Source organism: Anomalospiza imberbis, chromosome 1, assembly GCF_031753505.1.
Source record: "Anomalospiza imberbis isolate Cuckoo-Finch-1a 21T00152 chromosome 1, ASM3175350v1, whole genome shotgun sequence".
Classification (NCBI taxonomy): Eukaryota; Metazoa; Chordata; class Aves; order Passeriformes; family Viduidae; genus Anomalospiza; species Anomalospiza imberbis.
In genome coordinates, this window is record NC_089681.1 from 120,815,336 (window position 1) to 120,836,326 (window position 20,991).

At 38.3% G+C, this 20,991-nt stretch overlaps 1 long non-coding RNA gene across 1 annotated transcript; it reads right to left on the bottom strand.

Annotated features, from left to right (window-relative positions):
• Positions 1 to 2,342: 2,342 nt before the first annotated feature.
• On the bottom strand, positions 2,343 to 17,300 carry LOC137484951 (uncharacterized). The gene is made up of 4 exons (XR_011005110.1): positions 14,810 to 17,300; positions 12,715 to 12,900; positions 8,418 to 8,545; positions 2,343 to 5,754 (listed from the first exon to the last, which is right to left on the bottom strand). It is a non-coding gene; the product is annotated as an uncharacterized lncRNA (long non-coding RNA).
• Between the last annotated feature and the right edge of the window lie 3,691 nt (positions 17,301 to 20,991).

Consider the following 20,991-nt stretch of genomic DNA (forward strand, 5'->3'; position numbering starts at 1 on the left):
TTTGAAGCTTCTTTTTGCTCCCCTTTGGTTTGCAAAATATGTCAGTTTGTGATGAAACCTTTGCAGACAGGAACCTTTACGCCCTTGGGGGCAGTATTTGCCTCCCAACAGTTTGAGTAAAAACTTAATTATAGGCTTTAAATATTACATGATGTGACAGAACAGTTAAAGTAAAATAGCTGCACCTATTCCAGCCTGCTTGCTACATACACTTGTATGCAACAATTTGATTATGTGAAATGCTAATCCATCTTTATTTTAAACTGGTTTAAAAGAATTTAAAAAAGCCACTGGACTATAATATGCAGGGTTGCATGCTTGTGATGAGAAGGCTGAACAGAGAATCCCTGTGAAATATGCCAGCAACTTGTATTTAGAATGGAACGTTCTTGCAGTCAGAATAAACCTGCTTTTCTCTTTGTCGGCAACAAAATCTCATTTAATGTTTTTCTAATTTCATATATATTTATCTCAAGAAATTGCTTTTCCCTTTGTATTTTAGAAGAGTATATCAATATTCTAATGCAGTACAAGCTCATTCAGCTGCACACTTCTGGGACATTTATTATACTGGGATAATCAAAGCTGGTGATATAAAAGGGACATTTTTGCGAGTGTGAGAAAGCTGTGGAGTTTGCATTAGAAATATTTCGGGCTGACAGGTTCACATAATTGCCATTGTACTCTATGCAAAACTGGTCTGTTGTACCCAAAAAACCCACAGAGCCGTTGCTGGGTGGGTGGATAATGGAGAGGACAGAATCTACCTCCCCCCACAAAAATCCAGTGACAATTCCTTGAACACATGTGTGGGGATCAGAAGGTGGAGGGTAAGAATGGGACAATGAGGCAGGACCAGGCATCCTGTACATTACATGAAGAGACCTCAACTATTGCAGGTTGGTGTGCTGGACTTTGTCTTAGAAGAAGGAAAAACAGAGATACAAGATTAAATATTCTGAGGAAAACACTATGAACTGGTGGAAGTTATAACAAAGTCATGTCAATTTCCACTAGCTGATGAGCTAGTTCAAGTTGCCTAGTTTGTGCTTTCTGGTCAATGCTTAATTGTCTTCAGGAAGTTCTTCCCAAATGACAATAAATTATATACGTATGATTTTATATATATATATATATATATACATATATATATATATATGTGCACAAAGTCATAGACATGCATATATTCATAGGAACTGACATTTAAAGAAAACTGTTGTCTTATTTCTCTCTCCAATATCTATGTTTAAAAAAATCCTTATGAAACCACAGGGTAATGAATCACTAAGCAGTACAATGAGAAAGACCAATAAGCAATATTACCAAGAGGAGAGAAAAAATAATTCTTGCTCTTACAGACCTTTCTGGTATTCCCTGCCATCAGAATACTCCCTCTCATTAATTAGCAAAATGAATTATCCAGCTTATGAATTGTGGTTTGAAAAGAACAGCTTAAAGCAGCAAGATTTATTAGCAAAGAAAATTAAGGGTTGGAATAAGCTGATTTCATAGACTTGTTTTCTAAATGGGAAGCATTATTAAATCATCATAATAAAATTAAGCAATTATTTCACTATGACACCAAGTACCACAAAAAGGGAAAACAGCTTGATGTCCTACTAACTAAATAAAGGCTAGTAGGGCTATGAAGACAAAAATAAAATTAATTTCTCAGAGTAAATACAAGCTGGGATATACGGAGAAAACCATATCATCAAGGGGTGACACTTCTGTCTCTTTTATTTCTTTATAAATATCTCTGAAATTTATTTAAATTACTAAAATGGGAGGATCTATTCAATAATATCCTATATCATTCAGTAACAAATAATTACTGCCTTTTATTTAGACATTTCACATTTTCACATGCAGAACTTACACAAATGACCTCAGCTCAGTATTTAAACTATACAAGTATGAAATATGCTGCAGCTCAAAAAAAAAATCACTCTCGTACCCTTAACTTTGACTCAAGGGGAACATCACTGAGAAAGTCACAACAAGGTGGCATCCTTAATACATAATAATGACACATTCAGGAAATGCACCATTATTTATACATGTGACGTGCTGTAAATTGCTTCCATCATCAGAACTAATTGTAGTGATTATTAATGCAGTGTTATGAACTGTCAGAATTGCTGTTTGTAATTACATTTGTGCAAATGCTTCATTACCTGCCTAATGAATTTGGCATATATGCACATGTAAACCCCTGTTTTTGTTAACATAATGAAGGGCATTTTTTTCCCCCTGAGCTACTGATGTGGAACCGGTTTTACCTATATTACAAAGTTCAGGCATCCACTGCCCAAAAAAAACCACAACCCCCCGCCCCCTTTGATCTGGTTTATTTTCATACTCACCAACAGCATCACATCATGCCAGCTACTAAAAGAACAGCTTCAGGGAAAGAACTGTGTCCCCCTTATTCAGTATAAACATGTGATTGAGTGGAAATGACCTTGATGTGTGGTTACCTGACCACTTCCTACCTTCTGGTGGGCCTCTGAGCAGTAGCTGAGGACAGCGATGCAGATGGAGATCTCAGGTGCTGATCTGGTACCTTCCATTCCAGCTCCAAGGGCCAAACTTCAGTCTCCCAGGAATGCAAGTGTGAAAATTGCACAGAGGGAAAAGGATGCTTTTAAATTCCCCTTCTCTGGCATGCAGTTCAAGGGTCCCCTGTCAAAAAAAAAAAAAAAAAAGGAGTAACTTACACACTAGCAACAGGGAGTGTTGCTGAGAGCTGTGCCAGCCTCAGCTGCCAAAGGGAGAGCTCACAAGGCTGGAGATGGAAGGAGAGTGAGAAACAAGTTTCTAAAAAATCAGAGGCTATTGGGAAGTATTTTTTTCAGTAATTCCTAGATGCAAAATTGTTGATAGTGACATTTTAATTCCCAAATGTCCTGTAGGAATGAACTGTTGTGCTACTGGAACTAACAAAAACAGAGTCTTGACCTAGAAGTCTATAAATATTACTCAGATAACCACTATAGTTTCTTAGCTAAATAATCCATAGACTTTATCCCAAGTAGAAAATTTACTAGTTTAACATTTATTAAAAAGCCTTCAAACTCCATGAACTTTTACACCATTTTCTGAAGAGTCATATCTGAAATTGAAGTTTAATATTTTTCTTTTTGCCTCCATTATTTATAGGGTTAATAGGGAATTTCAGCAAGATGATATTCAGCTGGTTTTTAAATTATTTGGCATTTGCCTGTAAAACCTGCAGAAATTAATCCTTATGTCTCTGATACTTTTCTATATTTTATCCTTTAGTTTAAGAAGTAATAAACATAACAAAATTAATTTTGTTACCCTTGAAAATAATGATTTGTGGAGGGAACATTAGAGGGATCAGCTCTTGTCTCTCAAAAGGAAATAGATCATCCTGAGCTGAACAACATATAGCAGAGTCTGGGCAAAGGTGAAGGATTTTATGTCTGACAAAAAAACCTCCTTAAATCAGAATGCTGAGTTCAACCATGAAAAAACACAACACAAGTTTCTATCCTGAATAAAACCACAAAGCCATGAAATGTATTCCATCTAGATTAGGCATACTTTGATTTTCTTATTGTAATTAAAAAAAAAAAACAACCTTAACCGGAAATATATTAAAGTGTCTGCACAGGAATTTGTGGTAAGCTACAAACACTCATGGCTCAGAATAGTGGGTGAGAAAAGAGAGTTCTCTAAAGTGTGAAGTTTAGAAATTAGTTAATTCAAATATATACATATATATTCTTTCACTAAACACACACTGAAGCAGGACAGCAATGTATACGAACCACCTTTCTTAAAAACTTTGTCTAAATATTTCAGCATTCTATTAAAAGTATTATAATAGTAAGTTATAAAAAAATTGAAAAATAACAAAATGTTGTATTAATAGTCAGCTGCTCAGCTAAAAAACAGCCGTTGTTCTTCCTTTCTCACAAATATCTTTCCAAATCATCCCATATCATCAAAATCAAACCATTTGTAGCTCTGACACAGCTTTTTTTTTCTTTCTTTTTTTTTTTTTTCCTTCATTTTATTTTCCCCCCGGCATTGGCTAGTATTACTTTCTAAAGGAACTCTTACCCTTTTCACATCCCAGCTCTGCCCTCATGTGTGCTGTGCTCAAGCAGCTACATGTGAATACCTTGCTGGAAGGCAAAAGTGTGCAGTTACAGCTGCCTTCATCATGGTCTGCTTTGCTGATGAGAACAAGCTGACTGCTCCAGCCACTGCTGCAGGGAAGCTGACACACTGGGCTTGAAGATCTTTCTACAAGTTCCTGGAGTAGCAGACAGGGATAACCAGGGAAGGTTATCCCTGGTTATCCCTGTCCAGGGATAATCTGGAGGGAAGGAGGTTACGCACAACCCGTGATGAGCCTGTTCTCCACATTCTCGTGTCTTCTTTCTCCTCCTGCTTTCCACCCACCAAGCAGAACCTTACACAGGGAAAGAGCAAAAGACAAAACAAACAACATATAACCCTTACTTTTTAATTCCGTTCTTTATGCCTGGCTGCAGGAACCCATACACAGGGTACTGAGCCATTGCCTTCTTGGGGGTCTAGTGATCGAGGTGACCCTGAGAATGCAAAAAAATGCAAAATCCTTGCTTCCCAGCCTGCACAGCCAAAGAAGTCTGAATGTGTAGGATCAGCTTGTCAAGGTTGTTTATTTTCTCTTATCTATAACATTCTTTCTCTGACCTGCTAAGCTCTGTCTAGCAAGTTGGTCATGGCATTCTGTTTGCCCTCTAGGGTGGTGTTTACATTTTATACTAAAAACTACATGTACTATGTTTACAATAATGTGCCAATATCTATCATTTATGTTGGAGAGTGTATCTCTGCCTTAAACCAATAGAAAAGTGTCACCATCACACCAAGACATGGAGGACAAGAAGAAGGAGAAGGTCAGGACACGCCCAAATCCGTCCATCTTTTCCCCTTGAATCCCTTATTTTAAAATCCTAAAATTCTACTTTTTCACCCTGTGTTAATTCAACTACCACACTACTTAAACCCTTGTGGCTTGTAATTCCTCATACAAAGTTGGCAGGTTTTTCCACGGGCTAAAATCAAAGCGACAGTTGTTTTTGACTTCGTGCCAGGGTCTCGAGACAACCAGGCAGGCAGAGGGATGTCCTGGGTTCCCATATTGCCTGAACACCCAGGTATGTAAATCCACTCTGTGGGAGAACGGTCATGAACATGCATTTAGGCAAATTTAGAGCAGAGCAAAATATGTGAGTACCATTGAATGAAAGTGCTCTGGCTTTAGAGCATGTACAGGTTTTTTTCATAAGTGCACCACTGGCTGAAGCTGGTGCAATAAATGCTCTTTCTGTCTTTGTATGCATACCTGTGCATGTCTGTATTGAATAGTACAAATGTTTGTGTTATTGCCACACCTTTTCTCCTGCCCAACACTGATGGGAAACACAGAGGTAATGCAGGGCACAGAGGGCTGGCACCCTGCAGCTGTCGGGTTAGTTTGGAATCACAACAGTCCCAAGTCTTGGTCTCCCACAGAATGGTCATTAATGCTACCACTTGTCTCCACAGGGGAAGGAGTAATTAAAGAAAACAAAAGGGAAAAAATATCTTACTTTTACCTGGTCAAAACCATGGAGAGCAGCATGGAAATTAGCCAGAATCCTTGCAGGAGGCTCACCAGTAATTTTAATTGAATTTTCTAGTATTCCTGGGGGACTGATGTGCTCTTCTGTGGTTGGAGCTGGCAAAGCACTGATGAAGACACAGAAATCAGGATGACGTATTGCTCAAGGAGTTTGTCCAAGGTTCTGAACCACTCAGCTACTTAGATGAATATTGCATTGAAAAATAGCCAACATGGTTATTGTGCAAAACCAAATAAATTTGTTGTCCTTAAGGCATTGCCATTGTGACTTTTTAAGGAGGTAACAGTTAAGTCATTGTCATTTCTTGGTATGTATTGAGGTTTCACTGTTATCTTCTAAAATTTAAAGCCTTGATTCTGAAGCTAATGAAAATTTTATAAACTCAGGGTTAAGTAATCTGTGGTTGTGGGTGTTATCACATACAAAAACAAGCATAGCTCAGAAGACACCTGGACTCTCTTTAATTCCCTGTAGAACTGGGACCTAGGACAAAACATGCCCAAGACATACCAGGAAGAAGACAGAAGTGCTAGACAGAAAAATGGTTCCAGCTATCCTGCTGCTTAGGAAATATGTCTCAGACTACTTCAGAGTGTAACTGTCTTTGAAGTTAAAAATACATGAAGACAGTGGAAAGACCCTGATAGATCAGAGAAGAGCGTTATAATGGAAAAGTATCTGCCTCCAAAGCACCTCCTGGTGAAAAACAGGAAAAGTTTAAAATGTGGAGTGTGGGCTAGTGGCGTGGTTAAAACATCTTTAGCTCAGCCAACATTTCAACTTGAATTGCAGCTTATCCACAAGCTTTTCTTTGGTCCTTCACTGATGTGCCAGAACCTCCTGATTGCACTGGCAATCTCCATGTAGGAGGAATTACAGCCAAAGAATATAACATGTCACTCATGCCCTGGCTGCTGCATCACTTTATTATGAGGTCTCCTGGGGGGAAATTCCCAAACTGTCCCTTGCCATGTGGAAAAAGGAACAGAGGAATGGAAAGAGAGGGAGACTTTCATATCGCATTATAGGATTGCAGCTTGGCAGCACCTGAATTTTCATATAGGCTGCATCCATTGAATGCAAAGTGGAAGTGATTAAAGTCTTAATATAATAACAAAATAAACATTAAATATATCGGATATCTGAATTTGAGATATTAATAATGAGTGACAGAAGAGTGCAACCTGACACCAAAAAAATTGAAGTCAGTCTTTCATCTGCCAGTTTGCCAACCACTGTGCCAACTGCTTTTGCAAGATCTGAAGCCAAAGTAATTTTTAAAATATTTCCCAGGTCAGTCAGAAGGTTGGTTTACACATGTAGGTTGGTTTGTTTTTTTCTTTTTAATATTTAATTATATACTCTCTAGCCTCCAATAAAATCCATAGTAAAATACCTCATCTTTTTGCTCCAACATTTTTTTGAAATATAAGCTTACAGGGTTTTGGGGCCCAAATGCAGAAGACTAAAGCTTGAGAAGCACTGAGCGCATCCATTCCCAATAGTTCTAGCTAGCTTAGTGCCATTTGGGATTTGGTCCAACATCTTCATGAAGTTTCCTTTCAGACTTCCCACAATCCTTCACTATCAAAAACCTTTACAGCAAAACTGTTGCCTCTCTCATCCCTCAAAAGCCAGGCATAACAGGCTGGAAAATGGAACAGGTCTGTAACACCAGAAGCTTCTCACATGTTCCCCATCCACCCCTGTGGCTTCAGATACAACACTGCCTCTGCTGTCTCCCATTTTTTCATTCTGCCCCCCAGAGCAGCTGAGAACCCTGAAATTCCCCTGAATACCGACTTGACTCTTCCCTTCACAACATTTCTATGCAGGGTTGTTTTCAGACTGGCATGATTAGCTCACTCACATGAAATACGGTTAAGCACATTTCCAGTTTCATTGCTGACGAAGGGGGCAGTTTGTGCATGTTCCCACAGTGCCTAGCACATCAGGGCTCCTCATTAATCCCATGGTGGTTTTGTTTCATCTGGCAGAAAACACTGACTCTAACCCATCTCTTCATTTTTTGCAGGCAACTGGTTGGCGGACAAAGCAGGCTGTTGAGGTTAAAACCAGGAGAGGAGAGAACCATCCCATTCCCATAACCGCCTTAATGTCAAGGCCTGGAACATGCACTTTTGTTTGGCTTCAGGGCTGACAGGTTGTCACATATAAACATTGGCTATTGAGCATAAAACACTGGGAAGGGAGCATCTTTTTTCAGTGGCATTTACGGTTGCCGTGCTCCTGTTCACTCTGTTAGTGTGCTGGGAAACCACGGCTTGCCAGGGCATCCCACGGATCTCTTTGTCCACTGCAGAGCAGGTTCTTGGTCCATACAAAGCTGGCCAAAGCCGTGGCTGCTATCTCAGAAAAGCAGCACTCCAGGACTAATTATACAGCTTCCCCAGGGACAGTCAGACCCATTTCATTAAAGTCTCCATTATGGCCTGCTGAATGGAATAGGAGCTCTTAATTAGGCAGGGGAAGGGTGTGCCTGAGGGCAGTCCTACCCACAAACCAGGGGTTTTCTGTTTTATCTCTCTTGTTCCTCCTGGGAGAATGCACTGTTCAGCAAAAAAGTGACATAAACCCTATTAATACGATGTTTATCCTGTTACAACCAAAAGCAAGTGGAACAAGATTATTAGCTTAGAACTGTTATTGTTTAGTACTTGTGATGTAATCCACTGCATATTTTGTGTTCTGGAAACATCCCTCCAGCTGAGGGGGTATTCCCCATCAGAAAGGCAGTTTGACACTCACTTGGAAAAGAACCCAATGGCCATGTGGGGCAGCTTTCTTGCGTGCCTCTTTTGCAACCATCTCCTGCTTTTGTCCTAGAGTGATGTTATGAAATCTTCCAGAATCTATAGTGAACTCAAGCTTTTTGCCTGCAATAGAAATAACTGGGGAAGGGTGAGTGATGGAGGGGGAGGAGATAGGAAAATTAGCAGAGCAGAAAGGAAAAAGAATGATAATGCCCCCATTAATTTCACTATCACTTGTGCAATGCATATTACTTCCTCTGAAGCACTTCACTAAACCCTTACAATTTCAACAAGCAAAATTGCGAGCTCTCAACAGTGGCCTTATTGCTGGTATTAGAAAAAGCCTGCAGAAATCTGTTCCCTTGGTTTTAAGATAATGAACCTTCTGACATTTTGATAGATGCTCAGCATTGTTACTGAACTTTAGAAATTCTTATGGGGGGTACAGAGCAATTCCCTCATGAAAAAGAGAGCAACATGTGGTAGATATCACATCAGTTTTTTAACTGATTGGTTCAGTGGGTAAATGCACAAGCCTCTCACCTTGTGGGGCCTGAGCTTAAATTGAGCACAGTGAGGTCACAGCTGTATTAACCTGGTATTCTCACTATTGTCTGTGGGGAATAGTAATCCTACATATAAAGCCACAGAGCCCTATACAATTGAATATAGTTTGTATAATGACCATTATTTAGTCACAGGGGGCACAAGATTACATGAGCATGGAGAAAATTGCCCTCTGGCCCTCATCTAGTCAAAAGGTAGGAAACAGTACAAAGGAAACCTGCATTATGCCAAACAGAGGAATGCTCTGAAAATTTCTTCATACTGTAGTGCTTATGGCCTTATACTTTTCATCCACCCCATTGCCATGAATATGGTGGGGGTGGAAGAAACTTTGGAATTTGAATCTTCTGCCAAAAATAAACTGTGCCCAATTTCCCTACAGTAATGCATATTCCATCCCAGTGACAGATGAATCCAGAAGTCTTTGTTCTGTTAAGTGAAGAAAATATAACTACACATACACTTCTAGGAGCACATACACACAAGCATATAACCATACATCAGTTTATCCACATTTCTAGCCCCACATACCCCATTTCACTTTCAAGCTCAATTGTTCTTTCTTTAATGGGAGACAGTTAAGTGGTCCTTGAACCAGAAGCAAGCAAGAGGGTTATGGTCAAGTGTGGTCTCATGATCTTCAAGTGGGTCTAGTCCTGAAGACAGGATGAAAAACACAGGACTGGCTGGACTGCTCTCTTAGCATTTTGCTAAATCCATCGTTGTGCTTTTCGAGTACCTTCAGCCGAGATTTTTCTCCACACAATTTCTATACATGACAAAACATCTGCTAAACACAGATGATGTGCCTTGATAACTGCTTCAGGTTTGCACCATTCTCAGACTTGAGTATCTGACAGTGATGGTCATTTCATCAGAGAAATCATCAGGAGAGTGAATTGAAGGCAAGGAGGAAAGCAGGTAGGGAAGCAAGAGAGAAGATGATCTTTCCCATTTCCCTGCAGGATAGTGGGCATATGACAGAAAAGAGCAACTTCTGAATAAAAAGGGCCTCATTACATGCAGGCAATACTGTCACATAAAGATGGGGCAGTTGGGCAAAATAAATACCTAGGACCAAGCTTGCATTCTCAGAAGTCACATCAAAATGGTGACTGTGGGATGTGGAGCAACAGGTCCATAAGACCATCACTTGGGACCGAAAGACAAAAACAGTACAGCTGGAAAACAAATGTGTCAGTACCCACAGCTGAAGACATACAGAACCTTTCTTGGTATCACAGAACTTTCAAAAGGGAGACCTGAAAAATTTTCATCCTGTGGGGTTACCTACCAGCTCTAATACCATAATGAGAACTAACACTGAAAAATACATTTATAGTTGTTAAGAGGATAGCTTACTGTATGTCTATTTATCAATGACTGTTCTCCTCAGGTACCTATATTCAATCTAAAAGAAATCACAATCACAACTCTCCAAATATCCTCATGTGACTCATGTTTTACCACACAACCTTTTCATAAACTTTTCATCAGGAGAACAGCCTGTGAAGGACTACAGTAATTGATCTCAAATTCTGGTTGACCACCCAGTTCTACAAGTTATTTGCTTGCTTCTTAAGACCTGACTTTGTCATGCAAGGCACTACTCTCACACACACTTGCCCTGAAAAATGAACCCTCAGATTTCCTACCTCAGAGCATATGATATTCTGTCCTGGACAGTATTACTAGTTTCTGAAAAGAGCTTTTTTTCTCCTTTTCTGGATATGTTGAGTCCACCCACTTCTACCATTTCTTGGTGGATCTTTAAATATCTTCATCTACCCCTCTGGACACATCTGTTACTGCCATAGCCTGGAAGCATGCCAAATACAGATGTTGTGCCTTTTGCATGATGACTGAAACAGGATGACACTGATAATTTTTGAGGTATGTAAAAATCCCTAGTATAACCAAGGGACTCAGAACTTGCCTTAAAATACTAAATTGCATAAACAATACAAAATTACATAAATAAAATACTAAATATATACACACAAGCATGCATACATAAAAACAGTATTATTGGTAAGAGTTTACTTTGGTTGGTATTGCCATTATCTGCTTACTGTTAAACATCTAGATATGACAAACTGGAAACCCTCTATGGGACATTTACTAAAGTAAGGAGTGGCAGGGAGTTAAAATTCTACTTTTAGGGGAGTGGACAAGAGGATTTCCTCACAAGATACAGTATGTGATGTTTAAGGAAAAAGGCACTCAAATAGTGAAGAAAACTCCACTTTGAAAATATCACAATTTCAACTAAAAAATTATGGTAGAATGCATGACTTTATCTGAAAGTGTCTAGGTGAGGCACATGTCCAGAAATAATAACAAAAAAGATATAGAACTGAAAAGCAATTTTCCCAAACTACTCTAATGATACTCCATGGCTGTGTAGTTAAAATGTCAACAGGATTTCTTTGTGTTCAACTCTTAACTGAAAAAGGAAATCCAATTCAAGGAGTCCTATCTCTTTAATACTTAGAAGAGCCATGACAGCACACAAAATTGAAAAAGGTCATCAGAGTTGCTTCAGAGACACATCTGACTTCCTGTACACCTGAGCCCTGACTTTTTCTAGGGCATACAGTTACTAAAATTAAAAGGAAAAGTAACAGCCTGAATGTTATTTGGATATGTATTATTTACTTCTTACTTATATAGCAGATCAATTTCAACCCTGCAAGCAGCTAAGTCATGCTGTTTATCCTGAACCTAGCTTTATGAAGACATAGCAGCATTTTAAATGAAAAGAATTACATGATAGCATCTCTGGAATTTCTGCAATTATTGTTGATACTGAAGTAGCAGTCACCCTGTGTGAGAAAATACACAACCACAGGGTTTGGGCACAGGCATGTGCTTCCAGAGGAGAAATAGTAAATCCAGTAAATGTCATCATCACCCATATGAAAAATTTTCCTCACCTGAAAAGCCATTTGGGCCAGGAAAATGAGCTTATAATTTTCAAAAATCAATCCTTGGCTTGTGAAAAGAAAGGTCAAATATGTGACAGCTTCTTTTAGGTTAGAGATGCAACACTGAATATCTCCAGATTTTTCAGCCTGTTTAATTGCTTTGTGAAAGATGCATTGAAGGCCTTAGAGTTAGTACAATTATTTTTATTTATTTGAATTTTGCTTTTTTTGCTTTACTACTCATAAGATAATTGGTTTCCTACTGTAGGCTCCCATAAAGAGCTGACCTAAGCAGTGAAAAATGCAAGAGGCTGAAAAGAGGCTTTTAAAGGAAATTTTCAGCAAACCAGAGGTGAAGGCTGCAAACAGCAATACTCTTCTGCTAACTCAGCATGGAGACTGTCTCACTTGAACAAGCCGGTAATTTTAGAGTGGGTGATCTCCCTTACTCACTGCATTTGATCACTTGGTAGGTTTACGATGGGAAACTGTTTACACAGAATTCCTCCTAAGTCTTCCTTCTTGGCCCTGTGGGATGGCTTAACAGAAGGAAGATAAACTTCTGCAAGCACAGTCAAGAGCACTGTCACAATGGAGGCAGCCAACAAAGAGACCCGTGGGGATGTACTGTGGTACAGACCAGCAGGAGATCACATCGTGTTCTCTTTCCTCTCACACACAGCCCTGCCAATGTAAACATCTGGTACAAGCAATAACTGATGTATCAGGCATCACTGCTGGAGGCAGAATTCTGTTTCTTGCACTTTGGAAAAAAAAGTCGGCAAGAGACATTTTTACCTTCAGTGAAAGCTGGTAGATGGGGTTGACGCTGCCCAGGCTGATAATCCCAGAGTAAGGAAGGGATGCTCTTCCAGCTGTCAGTCTGTAATGCTCTCTTGTGTCATCCTGAGCTTCATTTTCTTTGGCTTCAGCTACCTGAATGATGACAGTTGTCCTGTTTATTTTTTAATGTGCCATGATTATCTCGCACAGTTACCAAAATATTCCCATCCATACGGAAAAGAATACGGATATACTCTAGAAAAACTGACTTTATTTCAGGCAGTAGCAAATATTTGAAGTAAGTAAGCTTCTTATCTTAGACAACCATTATAACTGTCCTCTGCAGAATTGCCTGTTTACCTGGGAAAACATGACAATCATATATTAATATATTTGTTCAAATTTCATGTTGGTATTTATTAATTTTAGGAGTACTAATTCAATCACCTAAAAAAAAAATCAAACATGTGACAACTACATATTATAGATACGAAAATTTGAATATGGGGAGGACAGCCCTTTCTAGAAAGGCAGTAATTTGACTGTTCCTATTCTAGTTCATAGAAATGTTACACTTAAAATAATAATAATAGAATAATAAGAATAGACATTTTACAGGTGACTTTAAGATGTTAGAAACAATTCAATTCTTGCTGCCTTGTGTTATATTTCTACTGCTGTTGACTTTGCTGATTTGATTTTCTTTACAAGTTCACTGTGGTCTAGGACACTGCCCTGGGCAGCTGACAGGCTGAGCAGCCTGTCATCCTCCAGCTGCCTGAGCTCAGTCATGAAACTGCTCTGGCTTCTTGGTGAGGACTGACTAGCAGAGGGAACAAAAACACTGTGTTTAAACAACCACAGCAAGAAATAATGTTTTATAGCAGTTGTGAGCTATATTTTCTGCTTAATTACATCAGTTGATTTGATTTAATTTCTGAACAGCCAGTTTATTTTCTGTCCTACTATACTAGATCTGAGGTTCTGGACACCCAAAGGGAGAAGGTTTGGGTTGTCATGGACTAGAACTTTAACTCTCTCCTAGTGCCCTTCCTCCTGAGACTACACAAAAGGACTGTGATCTTGTCAGGGATGGCAACTTGTAATCTATGTGGCAGCTGAGAAAACCAGAGAATAGCACAAGGCTGAAGAACCTCACTTTGGCAGCAAACAGGGTGGGAAAACATTGTCATAGTCTGTTCTGTTGGACTGACCTTCTGACAGTGCAAGAGCTTGACTAGTCTTATGGGGAGCTCTCAGTCAGACTCTGACTCACACCAAAACCCTGGATGATACAGACCTTGTAAGCATGCAGTCCCAGGTGGAACATTGAGCAGAGTAAATGGACAGCTGTGTTCAGATCTCATTCCCAAGTATATGGCTTTCATTCTTCAAGGGGTAATTAAACTCCCTGACCCAGTCTGCCCTTGTATGAAGCTCCACCTCAAACAGGTGGAACAAATCTTTGTGGATGAAGTTAGTTAATTACATGAGATAACTTGAAAGACACACTAGAGAAACAGGAGGTATTGTTATTCATTTCACACACCTAAGTAATTTCTTTTCATGTTTTATCTCACAGATTACAGTCTGCACAAAGTCTTTCCTATAACCAGTTATAAAAGCATTTCTCCCCATACTGTATATTGGTATGATTGCAGCAGCCACTGAACTGCATCCTTGCAGGAATCAGTTATGATTTATTAACCAAATGCCCTAGCTCCTAACAGTGCCATTATATCCTTGTACAGAGTGGCATGGAATTTTATTTACACTTACTGGCTCAGGATCGCTGAAGTACAAAGCACTGCAGGGGGCTTTAATCCTGATCTGTAAATTAAATGCAATGCACAGAGCAAACCAAGCGGTAGAGAGAAGTGTGGGAATAATATCACAATAAATTTAATTTCTAGCAGAGCTTTAGGTCAAGACAAGCCCTTTGGGAGCATAGATTTGAACAAATCAGTAAAGTAACTTTCTACACTTTCCAGACTCTTAAAATCTTTCTAATATGGGCTACTAACAATTACAGTGCAGTGGACTCAGGCATGTTAATTCTAGACTTAAAATTTCAGGGCAGGCAACAGACAAATCAAAATACAGTCCTTACCTTATGTTTTTTTGTGAGTCTTGCATTAACAACCTCAGCCAACAGCTGGTCTTCCAGCCTGTCCCTGCTGACAGTGAAATTAATGAAGGTAGTCTGGGCCTGCAGTTCTGGCTTATAAGGGAGGGTTAGCCAGTTTAGTGTGAAGGATGAGATGAAAATTCTTGTTGAATTCACATTTTTTGTCTTCAATCGTGGTGCATCTGGGAAGGAATAAAATGCACAAGAACAGGAATCTCACTAAATTAAAACCTCATAGGTATCTCAGATTGCAAACAATGGGTACTGTATGATCATAGCAGCATAGCAAGTGCCTGCAACTTAAGAAACAAAATGAGGATGATTGAGCACACCAAAAGTGTAAGAAGAATACACAGAATATTTCTTAATTGTTGTAGTTTCATTTGTATGTAGAGCAGACACAGGGAGATTATTCACTGCTGTACTGAAGACTCTCTGTCTCAGGGATGAATGTCTATCATCATAGCTTACCAGAAACTTAGGAAACTTTTCAAACAAATGCCAGTGAGATAGCTGTTAGTTTTTACTATCATTTCCTTAAATATATAGCCTAAAAAACTAAGCAGGTACATGTATTTATAACAAATGGATAGACTAGAGGAGAGGGAATGGCTGACAACTGAAACAACAAAAATAATGTTTTAAAATTTAATTTACTAAATGTTTAATTCCAAAATAATGATTTGTTGGATGAAAGAATGAGTTATCCTAGGTTCATCTTTTATTTACTGAAATCCCTTACTGAAGAGCTGTCATTTCCTGATCCCTTATCTTCAGTGAGGGAAGCCTGTCCTATACAGCCACTCTATGCCATTTTGAGGCCACATGAAGTTCATGTGAACATGAAGTTCACTTTCCTACTTCTGTGACATAGCACCAAAAAAAGTTGAAAGATTACTTGTGGACTACAGTGGGTGCCATGTGTCTGGTCTGGTGTGACCCAGTGACACAACTTTTTGTCATTGACTTGCTCAGCGAACAGTGTGTCAGTTTTCAGGATTCACTTGCCATACATGAGCCCAAAACCAGTATTTTCTGTACAGCAGTGGTTTTGAATGTTCTCTGCCAATAAAGGAGATTCAAATATTAGTAATAAAAGTCTGTTTAAAAAAGGGCTAATAGAACATTTATAACATGGAGCATTTATAACCTGAACTCTTCATGAAATTCAATTTGTCATTTGTTAACTGAATTTTCAAAGTGATTGCATTAGCATAGATACTAAACACTTAAAATGCAAATTATGAAAGTCACATCAGAACATGGATAAAACTACTACTTTCTGTAGAAATGTTAACATTGCTTTCTTTCTAGACTATCACAGGGCATTGCCAGAGCCAGGAACACAGGTTTCAGCTCTTAAGACCCTTGCCTGCTTCTGACATGCCCTTAGCTGTAAGACATAAGCTAAATGAAACGGTGTGCTGAGACCCCTCTGCATTTCACCAGGGAGAAGGAAGAAAAGAGAGCTGCTTATGGTATCCTTTAAGTGATTTCCTTAAGGAAACCTACTATGTCTAGCGCTGGGAAACACATGATTCTACAGAACTCAACATCAGACATGTATATTGTATAATACTGCCATGCAAACTACTGGAGATGGGTTTTCCAGGCTTATGCTTGTATAATACTGCAATAATTTAGCTATATGGTCATGTCCTTCAGATTATACAGCCTCTCTCAGGTGGACATGAATTCACTGTCCAGTTATGCAACATGGTCTCTCCACAGCCTTCAAAACTGACTGCAGCTGGAGGGAACAAAACTGTAGAGCTTGACATGGAGAACACAATTTTGCTTTGCTTTCCAAGATACACACACACTGATGAAACAAGAGATCTGACAAAAGAGATGTTCTTCAGTTTGTTTTGTCAGAAGAAAAACCTTTGCTAAGGGAGCCATGCTATGTTTCAGAACATCTATGAGGCAATGTAACAAGTTTTAGAGTTCTGGATGAAAATATTTCCTTTAGGAGTTCTCAATTCACAGAAGCAATAAATAACCAATTTCTGTGATTATCACCTATGAAAGGCAAAACCTACATAATGACTTGGTGGGTTTTATTACTGCAGCTGTTGTAGGTTTTCTGTTAATTACAGATTTGGGAAAAAGAAATGTTTTGTTATTGCTCTCGCACTGTTCAAGAGTATAAGCAACAATGATAAACAGAGAGGTGGGGAACCCAGTAGGATGACTTAATTTTTTTCAGTAAAATATATCTTTTTAGAGGTTAATTCTGGATGATGAAGAAATGCAGCAAAATAGGCATGAATAATGGAAGTCCAGGATAGAAGGAATATAAAAAAATAGTCACCAAAGAAATTTCTAAAGACAGGTTCTACTTTTGGCAATGTTTTCTTCATAATGTCCTATTCCCTCAGCTGATGCAGATAGAACGGATGGAACTAAAACACCACTCTACCCAGGAATAGACATAGCACCTTTCATGTGAGTCGCAGCTCCCTGGTATTTAAGAACAAAGAAAGTAAATTAAAAAGATATTGTTCCCCACTAGGGTTTTTTTTTTTTTTTTTTTTTTTCTCTGTTGAAATTCTCATAGATTTTGAAATAAAGTAGATTAGGGGATTAAAAAAGGATTTTAAAAGCTTTAAAAAAACCTGTATGTGCCTTGAGTACAAATTAAATTTAGCCAAAGCAAATATAAAACCAAATAAATTCCAGGAGGTAACATGAGCACTCAGCTATGAGAAGACTAGGACATGTGTAACATCATGTCTGATCTGTCAAACTTGATTGATTGACACAAAGACCTGCTATTCCCTTGTGTATTTTCTGCCTAAGGTAACAATGCCTTGGTCTTTCAAAGACAGGAACTCATGAAGGTGAGAAATTTTGAATATAGGAACAAGACTTCATATAACGAAATGGCTCGAGAGTTTATGCAACATCTTTTCTTATGGGACACTTTCATGCAACACAAAATTAAAGCATATCTTTCAGGGAAGATGTCCTCCAAAACAGACCATAACTCTAAATGGTAGAATGGTAGGATGGCTTCCTGTAGCGAGATGTTTTGGATCAGCTCAGCAAGAATGAAATAAGTGATAAATTTTAGACAGAAAAGTACAGGGAAACAATATTTTTCAGTGGGAAGAAAGAGGGTAAACACATTTTCCAGAGGAGTGTTCATTCAGTTCCTGCTGCTTAAAATTAAAAGCTTCCGGAACTGACTTGCAAACCTCAATAAGTAATGTAGAGAACAAAGCAGAATAAATCAGGTGAAAACACGTGCAGAATGGAGCTGTTACTAGGCAATCTCAGTAGGCAAACTGTGCAAGTTGGTCAAACTAGTTCAGTGGGAAAAGCACTGCCTTGAAGCTGCACAGCTGACAAGATGTTCAAGGCAAGGAAAGCTTCTCCCTGTGGAGAAACTGAGCAAATTTTCTTGCTGTTTCATGAATAATAGTCGTGCCTCATAAGAATGGAAACTTGTTCATACAAGCTACATTTGCACATAAATCAAATTTCAAGACAGTTTAAAAAACCCTTAATAACCTAATCTTGCAGCTGAAGAGACATGACTACCTTTTTGTGACTGTGCAAAGGAGTTCAGTGAGTGCAACGCCTCGTGCAAATGCAAATAAGAGCCATATGAACAATGAATTTATTCCTCTATCTTCTCTCCCATGACCAAAATAACATTGATCTCTTATAGTTAATGCTCCTAGCCAGTGATTTCCAAAAGAGAGGTGCTGGTGAAACAGGATAGGACACACACAGGTAAAAATTCAAATGTTAAGGACCATGCATACCAAACCTATTCAATGGCACAATTTCTTTTATAGCAGGTGAAGGCCAAAACCCAAGACCATATAGAATTGGTACCTGTTTACTTTTATACCTTGGTTTATCTGCTCCAAAAAAATCTAAGTATTTGCATCCTGAATAATTTTTGCATACATTGCTAATACGTTGCACCCAAATTTTACTTTTTTTTTTTTTGTCTTGTGGCTTCCATGCTTACATAAAGCTTTGTACTACAATTGATAGTTTCTTAATTTTTTTTCTCCTCCTTTTCAAAGCAAATATCTTGAAATATTTTAACAAAAATCTGAGCATTTTAAAGCCATTTTGAACATATGGCCACAGTCTAAAGTGCACTAGAAGCAACTGAGCAGTTTTGCTGTTCCAAAATTAAAAATAAAAATGTATCCAAATTTGAACAACCAAAATTTGTTAGGCTTCTAAATATGTACTAAGGCACTTAAGCATGAAGTCTGCTTTTCAGAGATAACAAGTACCTTTAGTTCACTCTGTTGTGAGCTGGTTTTGAGGAAAATATAAATTTATTCATTTGAAGTTCTCCAATTTCTTTTGCAGGCTTCATTCAGAAACCAAGAGCTGGTGTTGTAGAATATCCAGGAGTGCAACATAAGAACTATCTTTCAAAAAAGGAAGGGGAGAGGTACTTCTATGATGTGGTTCACAGATCAGCAAGTTCTCTAATAAACAAGCTAGTAAATTTGCTTTGCAAGGAGTACAAGTTGATAAATCTCCCTTGCTATGCTTTCTGTCGATTGATATGATAAGATATATTTTACTTAAAATTAGGATTGTCTGAAGCTCAGTGGATTTAATTATTTGTAATTATCCAGTTGTTGTCAGTATGTGGCCATTTTATGACAGTGGTATCTACTGTGTGGGTCAGGTTCAACTGTACATCTTTTCAAACACAGAATTAATGTACTATTGATGAAACCATTACTAGAACCAAATTAAAGTCTGGGCTGATGTATCGGTCCATGGGGTGCTGTCAGACATGAAAGGAGTAATTAGTATTCATTACTTCATACTCTGCAACATTCCAATTATTAATGAACTTCAACTGCTGGACTGCACCATATCTATCACAAATACCTTTCTAGTCTTTCTTTATTAGGAAGAAAAAAATTCAAAGTACCTGACAGAACTACTAAAATAAAAAAATAACAGAAATTAATCAAGAACGAGGCAAACTCTGCTTATATGGAAATAAATGGGGTATATGTGGGTACATATATATTGTGGTGTGTATATACATACATATATATATATCTATAATTATACACACACAGGCACATGTGCCCCTCAAAGGTGACTTGTGCATCTTCAATCAGGCACAGAATGCCAGGTCATGTAAATATTTGGCAGAAAAACCTATTTTTGAATAGCTTCATATATTTGTTTTTATGTCCACATACACAGCTTCATTGTGCTATGTGGAAGCCTTTGCTAAATAAATGCAAAGCTATATTGCTGTGACCCTTGTCCTTTTCAATCCAACTTCTTTCTGTTTCACATCCCTTCACATCCTCCCATTCCTTAAAAGTCTGTTACCTTGTGAAAATTCTGATCTCTCTTTTAGACCAGTATAATACTAATTTTCAGTGAAGTTTCTTCACTATGGATTCTGAAAAGCAAGCTGTATGCTCTTACTCTGTAGTACTTCAAATACGGCTATAGAAAAATGCAGCAAAGGGGGATCATTTCAAGGTCTCACAGTGTAGGGCAAGAGTGCATCTTCCAGGACCTTCATGTATACAAGGAGATTTGAGCTGGTTTTTACTGCTTAGATTTACTGTGCAGGTAACAATGCCTGAAATATAGGGTGGGAAGGAGGGCAAAAAATCTTGGGTAATCTGTGCAAAATAAGATAACTTCTTTATTTATATTTTTTTTTTTTTTGTATTTCACTTTCAACAACATGAAGCACTCTAATTACTCGTTGACTAACATGTGAGATCCATCCAGAAATGCCACAGGAGTATGTCTGGCTTTATATCAGAATAAACATCATATTCTCCAGCATGAAAAATCTAGCTTGTTGATGAGTTGCTTGCAAACAAGAATAGAAGAGAGGAACACTTTCAGACTTAAATTCACATTTGAGCAGAAACATGGCATTTCAATTCATCAGATGAAATATTTAATGGGGTTTAATAAGCTTACTTTCAAGTAACCACAAATCAACATTATTCTTTAGGCTGACATTTGCATTGAGGACTCAACAATTTCATCTGAAGTTTTTGTGAAAAGTTGTGGAAGACATTACAGACTGAAATTCCCTTGCAACTAGTATAAACTCCTTTATTTTCCCTATTATCACCCTGATAATGTGTATCTAAAAGGTATCTAAATAAGATCCTAAGAAAATTTTTTAGTGG